The sequence below is a fragment of the Pseudonaja textilis genome, chromosome 1, assembly GCF_049901715.1.
Source record: "Pseudonaja textilis isolate UNSWEBS1 chromosome 1, rPseTex1.2, whole genome shotgun sequence".
Classification (NCBI taxonomy): Eukaryota; Metazoa; Chordata; class Lepidosauria; order Squamata; family Elapidae; genus Pseudonaja; species Pseudonaja textilis.
Window position 1 is genome coordinate 185466589 of NC_141990.1, and position 8159 is coordinate 185474747.

An 8159-nucleotide genomic window follows, 5' to 3' on the forward strand; every position below is an offset into this window, starting at 1 on the left:
AATGCTACAACCGTTGTAATTACATGCCAGTTGCCAGGCACTGGAATTCTGATCACATGACTGTGGGGATCCTGCAATGGTTGTAAGTGTGTGAGGTCTGGTTGTAAATAAATTTTTCCAGGGGCATTGAAACTTCAAACGGTCAATGAACAAATTGTTGTAAATCGAAGATTACTTGTACTCATGGTATCAATAAAACTCAGATGAAGCTCTGATAAAATTCAGTGATAAAGTTACACAAACATTCAGAAAAGCTGAAAGGACAAATACTTCACAATCCTCTAAAGCCACATTTAGGAAAACTATAATATTTATTTACCTACTCATTAAATTCTAGGTGGCTTTATATGGTGGTCTGTATATCTTTGGAACTTATGTTTTCCATCTTGCCTGTTCTATCAGCCATTTATTCTGTCACTTTTGGCCAACTCACTGCTGTGTTTTGCTCTTCAAAGCTGACTAGGGTAAAACCAAACTTTGTTCTATATTAGTGCCATTAGAAACATCGTTTAGAATTGTTCTGCTCAGATCAAGCAGCATCAACTTTGTGCCTGATAATTCTGCTTAGCATAAAATACCAGAAGGCACATCAGATATTTTAAAAGTTTCATGTATTCACTCAAACCCAAATCCATTAGGTTGGTACAAATCATGGAAATAAGAGCACGGTGTAATTGGCTTAGTAAAAATGATTTTTAAAAATATCCCCATAAAACGAAGCAGAGAAAGTGATTTTCTCAGCTTGTATGATCTCTAAAGAGGGATTGGGTCACTTAAATATTCTGTACATCTGTTCAAGCTAAATATGTACCAGTAATAAGAGAAGCAGTAGTTCTGTAAGCAGCAAAAGAATCCCTCTACGTGGCATGAGGTCTGCATTTCTATTCCTTCAGAAGAGTCAGAAAGTTTAATCCATGTGATTTTTTCCCATCTTTTGTCAAACGCAATTCCATTTAATTAATTATGCCAATTAAATCCTTTGATCCATAGGACACCTTGCTGTATTTTGTTTTCATCTGTCAAATGAAATAATGCAATATAATAATAACATACTGTAGGCCCCTGGGAAGGACTCGATAGGTGGATAAAAATGCCAAATCCAGTTTAAACATCTGTGCAATGAATGCTGAAAATTTAAATCAGTTGATGCCTCCCTCCTCAAAGGAACATAAAAGAGAATTTACAAGAAGAAAACCAAAGGATTTTTGATATGTTATAGATAATTCCAACTATTTATAAAGTTAAAGTCTAGTTCAGAGAGATCTATACAGGAAATATAGAACTGTAACAATATAAGCAATATACTAGTGATTGATTGTGCCAATCAAGTCAAAATCAACTCTTAAAAGCCTACATAAATAAGACTTTCTCCATGATGATCTGACTCAAACTTGGTCCCTCAGGTCTTCCAATGTTGCACCATCACTGCCGCCCATCCACCTTGCTGTTGGTTGATCTGTTTTTCCATTTCCCACCATTCTCATTATTATAGACTTCTAAAAAGAGCTAGGTTTTGCATAACGTTCAAGGTATGATTATGGAGTCTTGAGTGAGAACCCTAGGTTGATTTCTTTGAATAACCCACTTACTTGTTTTCTTGGCTATCCGTGGTCTTAGAAGTCTTCTTCAATATCAAAAGTTAAAATTATCAATACTCTTTCTATCCTATTCTGTAATATTTTTTGACTGCTAGTTCTTTTATTGTTCGTAGTTGTTCCTAAAGGAGGAAGCTACCCATACTTTAATGTCTTCATTGTCAATTCTAAGGTTGGTTGCTGTAGCTGTGATCATCAATATAGTACATTTAATCTTAGTTCCATGTTTTGACTAGTTGCCTTAACTTTCATTACTAAAATTTGCAAGTCATATGCACTTTCAGCTGTCAAGAATCAGCACAGCGGAGGTCATTGCAATTTCTGCTTTTAAAAGCGATCATCCCCATCCAATCCAGCTTCCCTATTTAACATAAAGGTTGAAAAAATAAATTCTTTTGAGCTTTTGGACTCATTCTGAAGCCCAATCTCAGAGAACTTCTCTCCCATCAGAATGTGTGGGTTTCTGGGATTTTTTTCTCAATGCATTCTAAGGCTTGAGATGATCAACACAATCAATACCTGTTCTATACTTAGTGAAGGATATATTGACTTCAATACTATGAATAGTCTACCTCACACTTGCATTAAAAGAGATTAACTGTTCTAGTTTGCGAAGCAACTTTATTGAATCAGGGAAGAGACAATAAGGAACAGCTGTTCCTTCTATTTGCGTTGAAAGCTCTTTTTATGACTGCTCTGAGCAGATCACTCCAGTACAGCATCTTCCTTGGTGTGGACAAGAAGCACCATCATCCCCATTCTAGATGCAGCTTTGTAAAATTGGAATGATGTTTGCAGTACCTCAAGAAAGGCATTGTGTTGGATAGCTGAACAGGTGGGAAAGAAATAAGATGCTTACTTCAATAGTATAAATGATATTGAATCCTTTTTTAAAAAATTAATGTCAATAGGCATTTTATTGCAACATAAGTAGCATTTTGATAATGTACAACCCGATTTGCATGTCTGTCTCATGATTGTTCCCAAGAAGACGAACAACAAAGTTTACAAGAATGAATTGCATTTTTTTAAAAAAGTCACATTCCTGCTTCTTCCATTAAAATCCATTTTACTTAAAATTAAATTCCCATTAAAATGGCTTATTTTTTAAAAGTGGAACACCATTATATTTGAAAGCAGACTTCCTTTATGGTTACAATGCAGTGAAGATGTTACTGTGCTTTTATAAAAAGCCTTATAGCAAGCCGAAGTTTCTATCTGTTCCATGCTGGTTTATTTTTGGACAAGCTGTAGAAGAACACTGAGATGATATTTCATGTTAAAGATCTAATGCTACTTGAACCCCCAGAGGCCTGTCTTGCTGTCATGCTAACTACCACTTTAATAATGCTTTCATGGCTTCTGGGTATTTTCGGTGTACAGAAAGGGGGAGATTTCTCTAGTCAGTTCAGAAGCAAGCACAGCCACAGAATACATGAACAAACCATGCTTAGAATAGCATACATTCAGATGACCCAGTTAAGTGTGTCGTGTGAACCAGACAGGATTCTTTTTTTCTCCCTACCTTGTAACCATTCCCACTCACCCACTTTCTCCCCCTTTTCCTCCCTCTTCAATCTGCTGGCTTTAGCCCGTGTTACGATTGCAATTCTCAGATTTCCATGCTGGCTGAGAATTTGGGTATAGTGCAAATGTCCCTGAAACACATCACATGGGCCAAAATAAATAAACGTGCTGCCATGGGGTGTGTGTGTGAGAGCATGAATAGATGAGCTAGTGAATTGGCAGGATTCCCTGCTTTTAATTCCCACATGCTATCACTTGAAATACATTGGAGTTTATTGCACTTTGAATGCTAGCAGGTGCAATATAGCAACTTCTAATGATTGGGTGGATCAGTCCTATTCAGGTCCATTAGATTGGTATCTGTCAGGGGTGTCAAACTCACATAGCAGTGTCATGTGACATAGCATGACTCCTCCCCCCCTCGCTAAACTGGGTGTAGCCGTGGCCAGTGTGGGCTCGGAGTTTGACAGTCCTGGTATATGCTCACTCATAAATCTGCTCTACTCTTTCTTGCAGCTTTAACTCATTGAAGCCTATCATACAGAGACATCTTTGTGACTGCCACACCTACAATTACATGGGCAAGTCAAAACTGAATGTGGAATGTCATTACACTATTTAAATGTAAAGAGTGGAATAAAATAACAACCACCATCTAGCTACAAACAGTGTCATGACTGAGTTGCCAAAATTATTCACTGAAAACTTTGCCTGAGTTTGCATTTGAATGTAGCAAAAAATTACTGGGACCATCAACTTGAGAAGGTTTTGGAAAAATGAGTGGGTTAAGATTGTCTGGAATTTTGAGATCCAAACAGGCATCTTGTTCATAACATGTCTGATATAAGAGTTCTTGAAGAAAGTCTGCTTCATTGGTGTTGCTATTCTGAATGATGCTAGGATCGAGGAAAAACAATTGGGGAAAAAATTACGAAATGCTGGGTTCCAGATAGAAGTTGAACATTTATGGGGAAAAAAATCCATTGTTAAACCAATCTGGATTGGAGCCTGTGGAGCAATACCTAAAGGGATCCTTCAATATCTAGAAATGTTGAATTTATCAGACTTGAAAACCTAATTTTACAAAAAACAAACAAACAAAAAACCCACCCTGCTGGGAACTGCCTATATTCTAAAGCAATACTTTAATAATAATTATTAATAATAATACTACAATTATGTAGTTCATACTACAATTATTATATTTCCATCAATTTTACAGTATGAAAATGTGAATTACCCACAACAACATCTGGAGCAGCACCTAAACAAATCAGCATTGGCAAAATAAAATACCCGTCAGGCAATTACAAAAGACAGGTTTAAAGGAGCACCTGCAATGATACCTTTAACACCACCAAACATCTCCCTAGCCCAGGTCCTTCAGAAGGAGTCAGTCCAGTTTAAACATCTTGCTGACTGTGTGGCCAACAATAATAACTTCTGTCTAACTCTTGAAAGTTTTCTTCTACCACATTCATGAATTCTCTTGTCAGCTCTTATTATCTACTATGTCTTTGATGACAACAATGACTATGAGCTTAGGCAGGCTTGGGTTCAGCAGTGCAATCCCCCCTCCCCCTTTTATATTGGAGAATAGTTACAATTTTGTTTATAACGATAAAAGGTTTTAATGCTGAAGTTTTGTACCTCTTTGGTGTGGAGTAAGGAAACCTGGAAATTGCAGTCCTAACACATTCTGAAAGCAGCAGATTGGAGAAGGTTGACCTATAATAGTGTGGTCCCTGCAGCTTAAGCCATTTAAAAAACTAATCCATAGTAATGTTTTGTTTTATCATTCCCACACTCAAAATATAAAGTTACTATATAATCAGCTCAGCGGTTATAATGACCATTAGCCCATTAGCACATTTAGTTTCCAACTGCAGAGTTAATTAAAAGCATGATAGCAATGAAACTGGATACCCACGATTAATATGTGCTCATAATGACCCCATCTATCTACAGTTTCTGCCCCAAGATGGATGACCAAGGGTCACGCATACTTTGTCAATTAAAAAAAATGAAACTTCTGTATTTTAGTGTTATTTTGGCTCAAAAATGATCATATTTGATTTTGGAAGGTTTATTAAAAGTTGGAATATATCCAGAGAATAATACAAAAATCAAATTAACTCAGTTGTGTTGCATGTGTGCACTGCTGCAGTTCACATAAATAAATGCTGAATGATGACAATGAATAGTCATTTAGTCTGTTGTAACACACTTAGCGGTAACTATTGCTGTCTATTAAAAATTAAGTTTTATCACAGCATAAGATTTTGTCAAACAGAGTCCATTTCATTAGATGCTTGAAATTTTATTCCCAATTGACATTGCAGAGGGACAGTCAAAGGAAGACTTTGGTGCCAAAGTTCGTTTCTTTTTTAATATTCATTTGCATTTCCCCTTTCAACCAAATTCTTAGTCTAAGTAGGGTAAAAGATAAAAAATTCCCTTGAATCAATACCAGGATGTTTCATGGAACAGAATCTAGGGGTGGTGTTTTGTTTTGTTTTTGAGAGAGCGAGAGTCTAACAATAAGTAGCTTGCCATTGACTTTTTCTAAGAAGCTGTTTTCACTACTTTATCTATCTCTGGGATGTTCTGATGGACTCTCAACCAAGTAGTGACCAGGCTGATTCAGCTTAGTTTCCAATCATTGTTTCCACATCTAACTGCTAACTGCTCTTTAAATTGAGGAAGAGTCAAGAGCTGCCCAACAATAGCTAGTTGAAGCCCACACATTTCATGTAGGTTTTGCCTACAGCATACAGTAAAAAACTTGGAAGAGAATGTCCCAAAGGTGCTTTTTCAGGAGGCAACTGGACTTTCAACCATGATCTGGATGACTGAGAATCTCTACAGACTTTTGGAAGAGAATGATTTGAGGCAAACCCAAGTCCTATACTTGTAATTCATTGGTGTAGAATGAGCTATTCTATATGGCCACAGGTCTATAACCACACAATTATAAAAACAAGAATTGGCTTCCCTAATTCTTTTTTTCTACATGACTATCTCTTGGCCCTTTCAATCAGTACAACCCTATAGCCAACAGAAGTCAAATTCTGCTGACCTGAACTAGAGTTTTAATTTCATCCTAATATATTTAGGATTCATTCTTTGCTGTAAATTCATTAAATGGTAATATCCCTGTTTTGCTTTACATAATTACGGTCATTATTATGCTGTCTGAGAATTATGTGATTTGGTGTAATAGCTGGAACACTGCAACTAGAAAAATGCTTCTTCTTCTTGTGCCATATCCATCATTGAACGTTGGCGATCATGTTGGCGATCTTATTTTTATCAATAGTCACATGAAAAAGTGCTGCTGAGTTCTGTCCAAACCGGCCCCTTAGATTTTAAAGCCATGATTTCTTCTTCTGCCTGGACCTCGTTTGCCTTCAATATTTTCTTGGAGGATTCAATGAAGTATGCCATATTTTTCCGGATGTTGCATCACATGTCCAAAATATTCTTATTTCACTTTTTTATGCTTTTGATGATTTCTCTTGGCTTTCTCAGGCAGCTTATCATAGAAAAATGCTATTAGAAATTAATCGGAAGACCAAATAATCAGTTATAGCAGTTGAAGTAATTATATTAGGTTGGAGTACTCCAAATTGAAGAAAACTGAGCTGCTTCATAGTAGAGGGCCCTGCAAAAGACTTACACTTCTGAGATGATGATAACATGTTCGGCTTTCTCCTCAGGCAAAAGGCATAATCCTTAGAAATCAGCTGCTCCTTGCATAGGAAAAAGTTGCACTGTCCAAGATGTCTCATGATGCCCAGACACTTCTGGAAAGAGACAACTTGAATCACAAGTGGGAAAAGAATGAACCAAATGGACCAATGAAATATTATCCTGCAGTTAGAGCACCAGAAAGAAAATGCTCTCATTCCACAAAGAACTTTCAAGGGACATTCATAACCCTTTCCACAATATGGAATGGTACGATTAATTTTTATCATCCATTCAGATGTAGTTTGCCGTTCTGGAGCTGACTGCAACTTCCTGACCAATTTATTGCTAGAAGCAGCTATTTTTCCAGAGCTGATTGTTTCATTTAATCATCAGCTGACACCAACCAACATTTCTAGAAAGACCTTTAAATCAGTCCTCTGTTCAAAGAGCTGAATCCCCTTACATTTCCATTTATATGATTAACCTACCCAGATTTTAAAGACACCCAGTTCTTGATATGCCTTTCATTCATTGACTCCTTGTGATTAAATGGATGCATCCCTATTGTTGATACTACTGACTCCATTATTATTGCTGTTGTAATTTTTGTGTTACTGTTTACTATTGATATGTGTACCAACTTGACTGTTGTACTTATTGGGAAGATAAGCACTTTAAATTATGGATAAATGAAAGAGAAAACCACAGGCATCTTTGTGATCACCATTGTGTTCTTCGATTGGGCAACCTCCATTCTTTGATCTTCAATAAATTCTGATAAGCCTGGTTTGTCTATAGGCAACCCTGTTGAATCTTGGCATGGGCCACAAACTATTTTCTTGATCAGGATGGAAAAGGACTCTTAAGTTGCAAATGGGAGGATGGGTTTTGAGTCAGGATTATTTCATTTTAGGTGCAGGATTGCATCCTTGGAGAAGTGTACAAAATTGGAAAACTGTAGACTTTTGTCCTGAGATAGCTTATCAGTAAAAGATATAAACATTCCAGGTGAGCTATTATAGCCTTATTGTCTCTAAATAGTGATTTATGTCCTTATTTCTGCATTATTGTCCACCAGGCACAGCCCCATGTCATTTTTCAATTGTTTTTATTTTCATTAGTATAGCCACTTTAGCTTGTGATCACTGCAATGCATTGTGTTAGAGCCCAGCAGTGACATCTAAGCCCTCTGAGTTGACTGGTTGACCCCTCCACTTCCGACACATTGGTTTATCTCTCCCCCATCCTGGCCCATGACTTAAAATTAGAAAGCCCTCTATTTGTTTCATGTACAGTATGTTGTGGGCAGTTTAAAGGCTGATCAGAATCAAATATTGCTCTTTC

At 36.9% G+C, this 8159-nt stretch overlaps 1 long non-coding RNA gene across 1 annotated transcript; it reads left to right on the forward strand.

Annotated features, from left to right (window-relative positions):
• The first annotated feature begins 2297 nt into the window (after nt 1-2297).
• LOC148127962 (uncharacterized) lies at nt 2298-7627 on the forward strand. The gene is made up of 2 exons (XR_015741248.1): nt 2298-2430; nt 6842-7627. It is a non-coding gene; the product is annotated as an uncharacterized LOC148127962 (long non-coding RNA).
• Nucleotides 7628-8159: the final 532 nt, after the last annotated feature.